Below are 16095 nucleotides of genomic sequence, written 5' to 3'. Positions count from 1 at the left end.
TCTACATTTTGTTATTTGAAATCTTTACAGAGTTTCCAATGCTGGCAAACTGACTTTTTAAAAAATGTTTAAACCTGGTGCAGTTCAAATCAACCATCAGTGTAGATTAGATATGGCTCCTGGGTGGCCCCTTGATATCCTGTGTTAGGACCTGGGTTCCTTATCTCTTTCACCTCCACATGCACACTCCACAATCACTAAGATCAGGTCCAGCCCTGAAATATTTCTGAAATAGGAGACACCACCAATTTCCTCCTTCAGTTCAGATTATGGGCAGCCTCTCCATCTGCCCTAGTTTTAATCACATTGAAACCGTCACCAAGTGGGTGTATCCATCCATCCGTCCGTCTGTCCATCCGTCCATCTTGTCTGTCCATCCACCTATCCGTCCATCCATCCATCCGTCCATCCGTCCGTCCATCTTGTCTGTCCATTCATCCATCCATCCATGCATCCATCCATCCATCCATCCATCCGTCCATTTTATGGGTCCATCCATCCATCCATCCATCCATCCATCTTGTCTGTCCATCCATCTGTCCATCCATCCATCCATCCATCTGTCCATCCATCCATCCATCCATCCATCTGTCCATCCATCCATCCGTCCATTTTATCTGTCCATCCATCCATCCATCCATCCATCTGTCCATCCATCCATCCATCCATCTTATCTGTCCATCCATCCATCTGTCTGTCCATCCATCCATCTGTCCATCCATCCGTCCATCCATCTGTCCATCTTGTCTGTCCATCCATCCATCCGTCCATCCATCTTGTCTGCCCATCCATCTATCCGTCCATCTTGTCTGTCCACCCATCCATCCGTCCATCCATCTTGTCTGCCCAGCCATCTATCCGTCCATCCATGTATTTATTCTGACAACAGCTATCTTTTGGACATCTCCTAGATGGCAAGTAGTGCCCCAAATGGTGGAGAGAGAACAGGGAATACGATGAAGCCCTACCCTTAAGGAGCATGTAACACTCTAGGGGAGGAAGTAGACAATTACAAACAAATGATCTGATGTCAGATGGGGGAGGTGTGCTATCTAAAAGCTATGCGGAAGGAAGAGGTGAGGGGACAGCATTGCTCGAAAGGGTGGCCAGGAAAGACCTTCACACATGGTGTCTGAATAAGACCTGCTTGCTAAGAAAGAGGCAGCTGTGCAAACACGGAGAGCGAACTTAGCTTCCAGGCAACAGATGGGATAACAGCAGGTGCAAAGGCCCAGAGACAAGAACGGGATGATCTAGATTTGTTGGGGGAAGTCTGCTAATCCTCTCCTGCGAACCCACACCACGCAGACTTCCTCCCTGACTCCCCTGTCAAGCGCTTCGTTCTGTGTTATCTCCTAACTCAGGCTGGGGGCCAAGGCCATTCTCCACGGGTCCATCCCACAGGGCTGGTTTCCAGGGAGAAGACATCTTTCACCCCCAGCAGAGATCCCGGGCAGGTTCCTGGTCTTGACCCTCCTCTCTGATCTTCAGTGGTTATCTTCCCCTGAGAGAGGCCCCTCCTCCACCAAAGGGCCTCCTTCCTGCTCCTACAGAGCAGACCCATTAACTCCTTTCTGAAGCCATTTGATAAAAACCCCAGACCCTGTCACCACCTCTACCCTCTGTTCACAGTGTACTCACCTTCCAGCTCCAACCCCTCCCCACCCTCTCGACCCTACCCTTGCAGCCCAGGCCCCCAAACTTCCCAGGCCCTTCTCTTGATATCTGACCTTCACAGGCGTGGTCTGTCCTCTTGGCAACAGCATCTCCCCCTTTAATTCTAGCACCTTCCTGGTCGCTTGGTCCATAGCATGGCCTCACCACGGGCCTCGTCCCATTTCTCTGGGACCGTCTTATTGGTCTTCCGCTGGCCCCTTCCTGCCTCCCACAAACACGAGCTCCTTGGCTGGCTCAGCTTCCAGCTTCTCTACCCTGGTCCTGCCGTCTTCTGTAACCGCTACAATTCCAGGCCGCTCAGTGCACTAACACGTGTAAGGTGAACACCATTGAATAATTAAGTCCTTGGGTTGATCTGGGCCCTCAGAATGGTCTGTCTTTGAGCTCGGAGTCATCACAACAGACAGGCAATCTCTTCTTTCCAGCATCTTCTTTATGCATTTATCATAAGCACAGGAGTTGCCAGCGTTGGTCCTAATCTATACTTGCTCGGGGCAGGGCGGGGGGGGGGGGGGTTGTTCAGTATAAATAGAACCCTTGTATGGGGTGGTCACTCCCTGCCAAGTGTCCCACCTGGCACACAGCCACACCTCCTTGCTGTATAGATAGAATGACTGAATTAGCGCCACGAGTGAATGAGTGAATGACCCTCCATAGGGCACTTCACACAGACCATTACAACGACCCAAGAGATGGGTTCCCTGGTCAAATCCCATCTTACCGTCTAGGAAACATGAAGACTGAAGGTGATTAAATGATCTGCCTGACAGTCACGAATCTAATAAGCGGAAGCGTTGGGATTTCAACCCACCCCTGTCTTTGTTTCAGGGTCTAATCCCTGTGCTGTTCCACGGGGTGGCCATCAGCCACAGGTGGCTCCTGAGGACTCGTCCAAATGCGGCTGGTCCAAATCTAGATGTGCGGTGACGATACACATTCCAGACTTCTAAGCTGTAGTGTGAAAAAGAGAATGAAAACTATCTCATTGATGCTTTTTACATTAAAGATAGGCTGACATGAAGGCATTTTGGATATATCGGGTTAAATAAAATATGTTATCAAAATTAATCGCACCTGTTTCTTTTTACCTTTTTAATGCAGCTACTAGACAAGTGGAAATCGCACTGTGGCTCACATTACGTTTTTGTTGGACAACGCGGGTGAAAGCGCTCAGCCGCCTCGTTCTACCAATTCAAATGCAAACGCCGTCAACATCCTGAATAATGCGCACCCAGGACTGTTGGCCCAAGGCTCCGTTCTTTGTCCCCCTCGGTTCGTCTCTCTTCCACCCACTGGAATGATTTAGTCTCAGGGTATCCCAAACCCCAGGGCTGCTGCCTTGCTTTTAGCTGAATATCGTGGACAATATTTACCTTGGAGATGTCTCCGACCTGGGAAGCTGGTCCTGAAGTCGGAACGTGGAGCTAAAATCGCTCTAGGCAAAATTATCCACAGAAAGCCCTCCAAATCAGCATGCGGCAGTGTGTCCCTGGTTTTGTGCACGCGGATATGTATGTACACATGTATGACAGACTCAGTGAGATACAGTAGGTAACAGTACAGAGCAGAACATTGGTTTGCAAAATTTTCCCACCTATTGTTATTATTTTGATTAATCACTTGTGCATAAGTTGCAGATATTGGGACTTATTACTTTTTTGTTTGTTTGTTTTTGAGACAGAGAGAGAGAACGCATGCGTGCACGTGAACATGAGCAGGAGAGGGGCGGAGAGAGAGGGAGACAGAGGATCTGAAGCAGGCTCTGTGCCAACAGCAGAGAGCCCGATGCAGGGCTCGAACTCACGAACCGCAAGATCATGACCTGAGCCGAAGTTGGACACTTAACTTACTGAGCCACCCAGGCGCCCCGGGACCTTTCATTTTTGAATGTCTCAGTACATATTTCTTTTCTTTTTCATTTGACTCACTTTATTGCAATATTCACTTTATTGTGGTCATCTGAAACAAAACTCGTAATATCTCTAAGGTATGCCTGTACACAAATTCTAAAAATCTGGAACGTTTCATGAATTTGCATGTCAGCCTTGTGCAGGGCCCATGCTAACCTTCTCTGTATCATTCCAATTTTAGTCTCTATGCTGCTGAAGTGAGCACTCAGTATATATTTTTTAAGAACTAGGGGAACCTGGGTGACTCAGTGGGTTGAGCGTCTGACTCTTGATTTCAGCTCCGGTCATGATCTCACAATTCTTGGAATAGGGCTCTACACTGAGCGAAGAGCCTGCTTGGCATTCTCTGTCTCTGTCTCTGTCTCTCTCTCTCTCAAAATAAATAAATATACTTAAAAAAAAAAAAAAAAAAAGAAGCCTGTTCTCTTATGTAATAGTTACCATTATGAAATCCAGGAAAGTTAACATTTTTATAATATCTGATATGCATTCCATATTCAAATTTCCCCAATAACGTCTTTCCGAGCAACTTTCCCTGAACCCAGGATGCAAACCAGTATTTCATGCTGCATTTACTTGTCATGTGTCCTCGGTCTCCTCAGTCTGGAACAATTCCTTAACCTTCCTTTATCTCGCGTGGTATTGGCATTTTTGAAGATTACGGGATAGCTGTTAGGTAGAGTCCTCCCCTATCTGGATATGTCTGAATGATTCTTCATTATCAGAATCAAGTTGAAAATGTTTTACACATATGCAGCATAAATGACCCCGTATCCTTCCCACTATATCCCACAGGGGCTGGTGGTGTTCGTCCGTCGTCCCATCCTGCTGAGGGTAACTGTGATCACTGACTGAGGCAGTCCTAGATTTTCTCCCTTTTATTTTAAAGAGATTTTTTAAAATGTTTATTTTGAAAGAGAGAGAGCATGGGCAGGGGGAGGAGCAGAGAGAGAGGAGCCCAGGACCAGCCCAGAGAGCAGGAGCCTTGCACAGGGCCTGATCCCACGAACCATGAGATAATAACCTGAGACCTGAGATCACGACCTGAGATTTCATGACCTGAAATTAAGAGTTGGACGCTTAACGGACTGAGCCACCCAAGCACCCCATCTTCCTTTCAAATATTAAGAAATCTCTGGTCTCCTTTTGTAATTGATAAGTAATCTGTAGCACAAGACTCTGATAGTGTGTAAGTATCACATTTCCTAACAATTCCACCCAGAAGTTTTAGCATCCATCCGTGATTTGTGCCCTGAACTGAGTTTTATTAGGATAGCTGCAAATTATTTTTAAAGCTGTAAAAGAGGGAGGGGAGGGAGTGGGGGGAACACAGGTGAGCGGTTGCGTTTCCTTAACATAAAGGCCTGGAAAATGTTACTCCATTGTATGGAGAATTTTTAATCCGCAAAGCACGGTTTGGGCGGAAGGGGCAAGATTAACCAAGATGTGGTCTCTGCCACCAGAGCAGCTCACGATCAGATGGGGGACACAAAGCAGACAGAGCACTGAGGACACACACACACACACACACACACACACAGAGCAGCTCACGATCAGATGGGGGACACAAAGCAGACAGAGCACTGAGGACACACACACACACACACACACACACACACACAGGAAAGGAGGGACAGGAAACCGTTAAGTGAAAGCTTCAGAGGAAACCCAGCAGCCTGGAGCCGCCTGCTGGAGCCTAAGGTTTGCCCAGCACATAGGTACCGAGCAGGGAAAGCGTCCCCCCATCCCCAGTGTCATGGATCGATGGGTCCCTCCCAAATTCATCTGTTGAAATCCTAACCCAATACCTCAGAACATGACCTGATTTTGAGATAAGGTCTTTACAGGGGAAATCAAGTTAAAATGAGGTCGTCAGGGCGGGCCTTAATCCAGTATGACCTTCGTCCTTCTAAAAGGGAAAAATCTGGACCCAGACATACACACAGAGGGAAGATGCTGCGAAGGGAGAAGGTCACCGACAATCCAAGGAACACCGAGGCTTCCAGAAGCCTGGAGGGAGGAGGCCCGGAACAGATTCCTTCTCAGCATCTGTTCTGCCAACACCTCGATCTCGGATTTCCAGCCTCCAAACTGTGGGACAATACGTTTCTGTTGTTTAGGTCATTCCATGGGTGGCACTTTGTTACAGCGACACCCACCGTCGGCAACATGACCCCACGTTCATGGGCTGCAAAATGTTGAGGGAAGAGCCCGGGCTCGAGTCAGAGCCTTGGGGTCATGGCCAGGTTGTACCACATCACAGCTGCTTAAGCTCAGGACAGTCTCTTTGTCTTCAGTCTCGGTTTCCTCATTTGTCAGTAGAGGGGAGTCAGAACGGCTGCAGAAGGGGTGCCTTGCGCTCCACTGGGGCCATCGTGGCTGGCCGCCATGGCCTCATCCAGTCTTTGCTGACTACGGGACTCCACCACAGGAACCCCTTCCCTGACCCTCACTCTGCTGGGTATGGTGGCATTTTCACTCCCTTTCACCCTCAAGGTCAAGCTCATATGGGGCAGAACTAGGCCAAGCTAATACGGGGCAGAACTAACACAAGCCAGTTACCCAAAATGCCCTGGTGCCGTGTCAGTGAAGGAGGAAGTTGGCCTATCTTTCTGAGATTTAACATGATCTATGGTGCACCAGGCATGACAGGCCTTGCCTGTCACTGTCATGGCCTAGACTGTGTCCCCCTGAACCCAGAACATTACAGAAGCCTTCCCGGTCTCCCCAGCCCTCTGTGGAAGTGATCACTCAATTTCTTTGCTCTATAATTGCTTCTCTCCGGGGCCCTGGTTGCCTTCCATGGGCCACCGTTCTAAGCAAAGGGAGGTGGTTAAGGAGGGGAGTGTGGAGGGTCTCACCCTGGAGCCACCCTGCCTGAGTCTCATTCCTGACTTTGCCCTGAACTAGTTGTGTGACCTTGGGCAGCTTCTCCAGCCTCCCTGAGCCTCAGACTTCCCTTGTATAATAATAACATGGTTCTTGGCTGGTTGTGAGTATTGGCTAGGGCCTGGCATATAATCATCATTCAATAAATGTCAGCTATTTTTAAGGCTTTTATTCATTTTTGAGAGACAGAGAGAGACAGAGCATGAGTGGGGAAGGGGCAGAGAGAGGGAGACACAGAATCCGAAGCAGGCTCCAGGCTCCGAGCTGTCAGCACAGAGCCCGACACGGGGCTCGAACTCACGGACCGTGAGATCGTGACCTGAGCCAAAGTCGGATGCTTAACCTGCTGAGGCACCTAGGCACCCCTCAGCTATTTTTGTTAGCATTCAACTTCTCAGCCTGTTTTATCTCTCCCACCAGCCATTGGGAGCCAGGATTTTGGTGTAGGAAAAAAGATGGAGATCTGAGTTTAAAAAGGTTAAGTATAACCTGAGTTAGGATTAGAAGCATCAGAACAAACTCATGGTATATTTTATCCTTTAAAAAATGATCTGGATTTTTTTCTTCACTCTGTTAACCCTAGATCTACTGAAAAGACCCGGAACAATATCTAAACAGTATAAATGAGCATCCCCAGCATCAGACTATGGTCTCTAAATACTGTTTCTGACTTAAAGAAACCAGGAATGGTTGATTCCAGGTCTCGGGCAGGAAATGAACGCGATCATTCTGGAACATCCTGTCAAACAAGAAAGCAGGGCCGCCACGAAAGACGACTGAGCTGTGTCAGCTTAGGACTCAGAAGCAAATTTGGGAAGGTTCCCATTCGCCAGAGACAGGAAAATGTGAGCACCAATAGGAAAATGAATTTCAGTATACTGAAACACATAAAATTAAATTAAATCCAGGGGCACCTGGGGGACTCAGTCGGTTAAGCCTCTGACTTCAGCTCAGGTCATGATCTTGTGGTTCGTGGGTTCGAGCCCCGCGTCAGGCTCCGCGCTGACAGCTCAGAGCCTGGAGCCTGCTTCAGATCCCGTGTCCCATGATGTCCCCAGCCCCAAGGCCAGCAGTTAGCAACCTTACCGGGAATGTGGGACCTGCTACTTGGCAGAGGGCTGCCCACATTCCAAGGCACTAGCAACTTTGCCCTGGTTTCTAGAACATTCTTTCATTGCTGGAGGCGGCCCGGCTGGGCCTGCTTCCCAGCTCTGTGCAGCTGGCCTGGTTGTCAGTCTGTCCGCGCCATCAGCCCTCCAGGCGCAGGTGGGCACCCCAGCCCTGCCACAGCCCTCTTCGGGAGAGGAAGAGAGCTAAAGCGATCTGGCCACATCCCACACCTGCCATCAGCTCCAACGCTTCCAAGCACTCCACGCTGTCCCCAGTGCTGCAAAGGAGTAAGGGTGGGGCAGGGATCCCCAGACACAGCGGCCCCTGGGGCAGTCGGCAAAGTGCTAACCACTCCCCTGGCGTCAGCAGAATGGGAAGCAGAATGGTCGAGAAGAAGGCAGCCAGGCAGCTATCCACCAGGTGTCTGGTTCAAATCCTGGTTTCACCCGCCCACCATATCTCTTAATTAACCCTACCTTAACACCTGCTAAGCACCATGCCAATGTCAAGTGCACATCTGTACAGACATACCCACTTAGCACCTTCATTCTTATGTGATGAGATTTTTTCATTAAAACTTTTTTAAGGTTTATTTATTTTTGAGAGAGAGCAAGAGAGAGCGTGAGCATGGGAGGGGCAGAGAGAGAGAGAGAGGGACAGAGGACCCCCCATGCGGGGCTCAAACTCACGAACCGTGGGATCACGACCTGAGCCAAAGCCTGATGCTTAACCGACTGAGCCACCCAGGCGCCCCTATGTGATGAGATCCTCAGGCTAATGTAGCCATAGAGTAAATTCTATTATGTATCATTTTCCCACGTGCCCACGAAGGAAAGCGCAAGCAACATTAAGTTGTTTTCCTCTGACAAGAGTCCAACTTCTGTGAGTTAGGTCCCTGTGTTTCCACAGAGCATCACCGTCTGGGCCACCATGCCTGTGAAAGCTATTCCTAACCAGCTCCTTTATTCCTCACAACCACCTAGGCGGACAGGATGACAAGTGGCCGCGTTTTATAGATGCAAACACTGAGATCGGGGAGATTCAAACCCCCCGAAGGAAGCTAACCCAGAAAGCCCTTGCTGAAAATTTCCTTTCTCTGCATCACCTCTTTACCTCGCCAGGTGCTGAGGTGCAAAGAATACCGGCTTTGGGGGGAGATTTGGGTTGGTCGAAGACTTCTGCTCCTTTCTTACAATCTGTATGATCGATCGCTTCATCTTCCAGGATCCCATTTCCTCACGCGCAAATGAGGATAATAACGCAAGTACAAAGGCCTTTAAAGTATATTAAAGATAAGGAAATACTATCAAGATTGTCTTTATCTCAGCCCTTGAAGAGGACCGAGGTTAATTTTCGGAGTTCACTTTGAGTAGCCGTACAACGCCTTGAGTCTTAAAGGTGTTCGGGGTCTTGGAAAATGCTAAATCCGAACATCCAGAAAGCCTCCCCAGGCTACCATTTGGTGAGCAGGCTCTGTGAGGGCACAGGTGTCTTGCCTTCTTTCCTGTCCAGGCCAGAATGCTCCCATTGGCTGGACCCCTTCTAGGCACCTAGTACTTGTCATCCATCCAACAACCCGAGCGCCGTCCTCACAATCTCACATGGATGATTCTTGAGGCTCTGAAACCCCAGGAACCCGCCCTGGCACCCTAGTGACCTGGCCATGAGTTGGTGAAACCAGGATTTGGGCTCAGGTCTGAGCACGGTGGATGGTCCAAAATTTCATGACATCAAAGTTACATGCCCTGGTTGTCAGCACAAGATTAAGCAGGCTCATCAGAAAAAGCCTGAGCAGGATCTGTGGCTATACAGACATCAAAATCAAACTGGGCACCTACATTTGAGTTACGAGTTCACGCGATGCCGTGTAACTCAGACATCTGTGTTCCGTCTGCTGCAACACACTGAGCTGTGACAATAATGTCTCGTCCTGTTCACTGCACCAAGAGCTAAGATCACCTGCTTTATTTCTCCTTAGCCAGGGCTTTTTACTGCTGGAAATCTCTTTGAGCGTAAGGGACTTACCATGAGGTCAGGGACTTTTGCAAGTTCGTCTTTTTTGCCCCAGCATGTAGCCCAGTGCCCAGCACGCAGAAATTCCTTACAAACTATTTTCAGCTCAGTTTCACAAACATCCACTGAGCACCTACCTCGCGCCAGGCACTGTTAGGTGCCAAGGGACCAAGATGATTATAATTTTAAAGGCTCACTGGTCTCTCCAGAATTAAGGGGAACTTAAGGCAAAGTTGGGATCCTTGTCGCAGAATGAGAAGTGACTTACGCATCTGATCGGTAAGTTTGGGGACTAGAATCCAATCTTAAGACTTTAAACCTATAATGTGTCCCCGTCCTCTTCACACCCCCAGCCATTGTCCAGGAACCCAGGGGAGTGAGACATTAGCAAGGGGGACTCCTTTCCAAGGATGTTGTTTGCCTGTGATGAGGTGTTAGTTGAGGAAATGGGGATGGGGGTGGGGTGTAGTCACTTATCTCATTATTTGTTTGACCTTGGTCCCCTTTCCCTGGAACACTGCCCATGCAGAGGGGGAAAGGAGTTTCAGATTTTGGAGATACCGGGTTTCGATGCACGTTGAATTTTAACGTCACAAGTAAAACACGAATGCTGTGTCTTTGTTCAAAAGTAAAACATTAGCAGGAAGGCTCAAGTCCTCTTTAAGTATCTACTCCAATCCTAGCCCCTCCTACAAGAGGTGACTGGTCCTGTTAATTCACTGGTGGACCTTCTAGATCTTTCTCTTTTGTGCGTTTATATATTCATTTCTCAAACACCATACAGCACTTACTGTGTTCCATGCATTGTTCTCATTGCTTTCCAAACGTTAACTCCTACGAACCCATAGTCAATGTTGCTGTTGTGTATGTGCGCGCACACACACACACACACACACACACACACACACACACAGAGTCATAATATTTCAGATCACTTAACTTTGCCATTCAACAAGACATCTTAGAGATCTTTCCATATTAGTACATACGAGATGGCCTTCTTCTCAATGGCTGTGTGGTTATTTATTATGGGTGCGTGCTGCTTTATCTAATGAGTACCCTACCGGTAAACATTGAGGTTGTTCCAAATGAATTTCATTATCCCTCGTGAATATCTTTCCGCATACCTTGTGTATAGTATGAGTGGAGGGGCTTGCTCGGGTGGATTTACTCAGGGGGTCTTAAATCTTAACCTTCAGTAGGTTAACCTATGAATAATATAGGCCACGCCCAAAGAGGTTTGGGGCAGGGTGGCAGGGAGGAGAAGGGGAGGGGAAGAGCCTGGGGTCACAAGTGAACTCTGACCGAAAAACTGCCCCTTCCGCACTGGCTTCCTTGGGAGGCAAAGATACCTCGGGAGGTGTGTGCACAGCTTTTCCGGAGGACCCCACCCTCCCAGCGAAAGACCCCACCCTCCCAGCGAGCGGTCCCTCAGCTTCTCAGACTCCTCACAGCTGGAAGCCCCCTTGATTTTTCCCACAGTGGAGTTGGAGTCAAGCTGGTTGTTTGAAGAAGCAGGTGCTAGGCTGCACCAGGACGGATCTGGTGGAAGGAGCCCCAGGCTACCAGGAGGCCCAGCGAGGAATGATGGCACCCCGACCTCCCCGCTCTGAGACCTGGGGCGAAGTCCTTAGACTCCTCTGACCCCTCGTGGCTCCCTGTTGCTTTAATCTGAGAATCAAGGGAGGTAGTGAATTGCAATTCTTTCTAAAAAAAAAAATTTTTTTTAATGTTTATATTTATTTTGGGGACACACAGAGACAGAGCATGAGCAGGGGAGGGGCAGAGAGAGACACACAGAATCCGAAACAGGCTCCAGGCTCTGAGCTGTCAGCACAGAGCCCAACGCGGGGCTCGAACCCACGAACTACAAGATCATGACCTGAGCCACAGTCGGACGCTCAACCGACAGAGCCACCCAGGTGCCCCGGGAGAATTGCAATTCGTAAGCGACACACCATTTTCCTTGGGAATTTCCCCAGGAAAGGATTTGAGGCTTTTGTTGTGCAGGGAACCAAGCCCAGGCCTCTATCTACACCACTGCAGATATTTAGGCTCTCGTGTCCCTTGATCTATTTGCGTGCAAGAGCTGGGGGCCCTAATGGTAAACGACCCTTAAGGTGGCAAGGACTTTCCGCCCTAAAAATGACAAACGACTGCAGCTGCTCCACGGGCACAGACGCCGGCTCGCTCGCCCTGAGAACGGGATCATTCGTACCCACCCCCATCTTACAGACTCCAAGACTGAGACTCCGAGAGGTCACAGGGCTCGCTCTGGCTCACACAGCGCGTGGGCATCAGAGCTGGAAGGCAGCCTGACAACGAAGATGGGACTTTCAGCCACCACACCACCCACGGGGGTTGGGGCAGGGGGGGAGGGACTCTGGAATCAGGAGCTCTGGAATGGAATCAGACAGGGACCGTTGAGCGTGCTGCCAGTGTTCAACATTTGCTCTTTTGCTAGAGAGTCTCTCCTTGACTCGCTTTGTCACCGTGGAGGGGCAGGGAGTAGTAACCACAGACTGAAAACAGGACCCCCAAAGGTGGCGAGGGCCCACCCCCAGTACCTGTCCCCGCTTAGGGTCTCAAAAGCAGTTTTTTCAACTACCCGAGACCCATCTACCCATCCCGGAGGGCCAGCTTTGTCCGGACAGCTCTGCTCCCACATCGCCACGCGGCCCTGAACTGGATCCTGACCCCTTTGGCCGCACCGCTGGGAAGCAGGGACGCATCTCCCCTGAACACAGTCAGAACGCAAGCTAATGGTGACCAGCGGCCGACGTCTGAGCTAAGAGGGGATTTGCAGCCGGTTTCCTGATCGCTCCCCCATTTCGGAGATGGGAAAAGGAAGGCTCCAGGGGAGACACAACCCGGGAAGTCCTGGAGAGTCTTCCTGCTTTCTTCATTTAGGACCCACCCCGATGACAGTGGCACGCCCCGCCCAGATGTGTCAGACCTCAGGTTCAAAGGTGACCGTCGTCGGCCTACCTTGGCACACAGGTGTGGCTGGAAAGCCCAAGGCTACCTGCACACCAGCGCACTCCTAGGCACACGCCAGCCGCATGATGACCCCAGGCGGTGTCTGGGAGAACTAACTGCCTGGGGTTAACAGATGGACAGCCCTTCTCCCTTACCCGCTCTTTTGTCTACTTCAGGAGAGCACCCACTGTGGCTAATTAACACTCCCCTGCTAACGATCTTTCGCCTGGAATTTGGGGAGGAAGTAGAAGCGAAGAGGTGGGGAGGGGAAGGGTGAAAATGTATTCTCTCCTTAAACAAGTGATTTAGCACACTCACGGGGCCAAGTGCCGGTTCCGCCCATATGGTCCCAGCTCAGATATTTCCAAGCCTAAGAGGACTCGTTCTGCAGCACAGGAAGGCCCGACGGTCACCTCCGGGGTCTTCAGGGTGGCAGAGGCCACGTCCGCACAACCAGACAGGGAAGCCAGCGTGGCCTCGCGGAGCCAACAGGGGAAGGCCACGTAGGAGGGGGAGAAGAGAGCCAGCGAAGGCACCAAGACTGAGCGGCACAGAGCAGGGACCTTCTGCGTGTGGCCAGAGTCCTGACAAACTAGGGTGCGGACAGAAGGGAGGAAAGGTAACTTGGGGCCAGGGAACAAAAGGTGTTGTTCAGCCAGCTGATGAGCGGGGCATTTCCTTGTTTTATAGAGCCCGACGCAGGGCTCAAACTCGTGAACCGGGAGATCATGACCTGAGCTGAAGCCGGACGCCTCGCCTACTGAGCCACCCGGGCTCCCCTTTTCGCTCCATTTTCTAGAACAAACAAACTAGTCGTTTGCCCTAATTAGACCTAGTCATGGCCGGCCCTCAATACCAGTTTCTCTGGCCTTATGCCTCAAGATGGAGATGTTTGCTCCCATTTAGAACATACGCCCATAAAAAGGCAATTTGTTCCTAGGTCGGGAGACTAGGTCAGCCCCGACAGAGATCCAAGGAGCGAGATTTCACAGTGACTCCAGCTTTTGGAGCGAGAAATATTCAATAAAGAATTTCCCTGAAACATGGAGGGGTGTGCATTCGCCACACATATTCAATATCTACCTTTTCCTCAGAAATGCCAGAATTCCCCTGCCGCGCAGAGAGCTTTGAAAGCAGCCCTCTCTGCCGCAGCTCTTTTACTGAAGGACTGGAATGGTGAACGAGTTATTTCAAAACTTATTTCAAGTTAAGCATTCACTTGATCACCTAGTTTAGCTTGGAAAGCTACTTTCTGAGGGTTTGGGGGGGAAGAAAAAAAAGAAAAAAAAAAAGAACGGCCGCGGCTGAAATCAGAATGTGGATAGCATTATCAAAAACTTATGTTCCCATCTCCGAGTCAACCGGAGACACTTTAAGATTCAAATAACTCCAGAATCCTAGAGTTTCGGAGAAAGCATTGTCATTAGCCGGGCATGAAAGTGTTTGTTGACGTCAGCCTTCTACTTGCAAATATCGCGTGGACCTACCGGGCAGAGCTGAAAATGACTATATCTACAAACCTTATGAGAGCGGAATGAAATGTTCTTTGGGGACCTGTTAAAAAAACCTGCGAGGTATCATGTAGACAAGAGGGGTTCTTTTCAGTTCAACTGTCCTGTGTTTGGCTCATATACTCAATTCCCCAAGCTATCATTACTACGAACAGACTACTTTTTCCCATAATACATAAATTACAAACAACCCAATGACAGGGGAGACGGACTCTTGTGATTTTAAATCCAAGACCTTCTGGTCTGCAGAAAGAATTTTACTGCTAAGTGAAACCAAATCCACCTCGGGACCCAGCATCATTCAGTTTTTGTCCCTGGGGGCAGGCAGATACCCCCAAACAAGAAAATAAACACAACCTCCAGAAAGGAGGTGACCAAGGAGCTGGTATTGGGATTGATTGGCCCGGAAGTGATCAAGTGTGCAAAATGAAGGCGGGGAGGGGCTGAGGGAGGGTGTGTGTGTGTGTGTGTGTGTGTGTGTGTGTGTGTGGAGGGCAGTGTATTCCAAAACTCTCGATCTCCTGGCTAAGAAAAGAGAATAAAAGCCCCAACACAAATCAAACAAACTGAAAGTTGAGGTTGTTTCTGGGAATTCTCCTTTTTCCTTTCGGGGACAGAGAACTGATCTGAATTATCCAGGCACCCTGGGAAGGGCTCAGCCTGTTCCTCCCACGGCAAAGCCAGGTTCGAGTTGAGTGACAGCATCAGACCCTCTGGCTGGTGGGATTGAGCAGGTGACAGGACCTGTGACCTCTGGACCTCTGAAAGCGGCTTCCCTCCCGCCTCCTACTTCCCATGACTTCATCCGACTCCTTAGGCTTTTCGGAAGCCTTGATTTCGGCACCTAACCGATGGGCAAGGGAGTCCAGCTGCTTCTTTCAAAGGCAGACAGGAATGAATGGGCCCAAGTAAGTGACCTTTTAGGAGTTGAGAAAACTATTCAAAACCGTCACTGACAGTGATGCTGGAGCAGGTAGGAGCCTCCCTTGGCGACTGCTTTGAAGGACAAGACACATCTGGGAACATGCTTGTTAGTTTCCTCGTTCTGATGTTGAGAAAGAGCTAGTAAAGTTACCTGCTATCCATCTCGCATCCAGATCTGAAGTTGACGTATTGTCCAATGACCATTTCATCAAGTCCTCTCTAAAAAGATGAATACACGTTACATGTATCTCCGCTGATAACCAACCTTTCTGGACACGGAACACGGCCACCCAGGCATGGCTGTCTTTTCCCATAATTTTCAGTTTTATTTTCTAATAGTCTTTCCTTCGAAAACAAAACAAAACAAAACAAAAAACCCCAACCCACAACTTCCCAAATCATCTCTTGAGTATTAAGTCTTCCTTTTTCACCCCCAATACGTATCTCGCCTAGCTAACTTTGATCACAAACACATTTTCGGGGTAAGTTCCTAAAAGTTAAGCAGCTGAAAGCTACGGAAATATTTTATTAGCAAATCAATTGTTTTTCCAAGAACTTTACAACTATGGCTAACAGGAAAAATCTACCCTTATTCATTTCAAAATGGGCAGAAGGGTAAGATAGGAATGTAGAACGCTGAGGAAAAACAAAACAAAACAAAAGTCTGGTGCCTTCTTTAGGTTATGAAATGTGTCCTTTCCTTTCCGGTTTGCTGACCACAGTATGATGTGTTGGAATGCGTAAGAAATGTAAATAAAACACCTCCTCCTGTCTTTCCCGGCCAGTCTTCTTTCCTAATCACATTTTGTCTCCCAGACAGTCTCTCTATAAAGAAGATCTCACTCTGCTTGGTGGCTCAACTGTGTAGAGACCAAAGAAACTGGTCTCTGTTGCTTCCTGTCTCCCCTCAGTGCTTCCAGAAACTTCACAGAGGGGCGAGGTCTCTCGGGGAAAGTCTGCGTAGGACAAAGCTGACGTATAGGATAAATAGGGTAGGACCAGGAGAACACAGGGCTTGAAGGGGAGGTGGCCGCCACGGCAAGTGTGTGGCCCCGTCTAGCACCCGGGGTAACTGGTAAGCT

At 49.3% G+C, this 16095-nt stretch overlaps 1 non-coding gene across 1 annotated transcript; it reads right to left on the bottom strand.

Annotated features, from left to right (window-relative positions):
- Positions 1-3685: 3685 nt before the first annotated feature.
- LOC122223282 lies at positions 3686-3792 on the bottom strand. The gene has a single exon (XR_006204167.1). It is a non-coding gene; the product is annotated as a U6 spliceosomal RNA (small nuclear RNA).
- Between the last annotated feature and the right edge of the window lie 12303 nt (positions 3793-16095).

Source organism: Panthera leo, chromosome B3 (assembly GCF_018350215.1).
Source record: "Panthera leo isolate Ple1 chromosome B3, P.leo_Ple1_pat1.1, whole genome shotgun sequence".
Classification (NCBI taxonomy): domain Eukaryota; kingdom Metazoa; phylum Chordata; class Mammalia; order Carnivora; family Felidae; genus Panthera; species Panthera leo.
The sequence above is the reverse complement of the archived record's forward strand: the minus strand, read 5'-3'. Positions and strand labels throughout refer to the sequence as shown.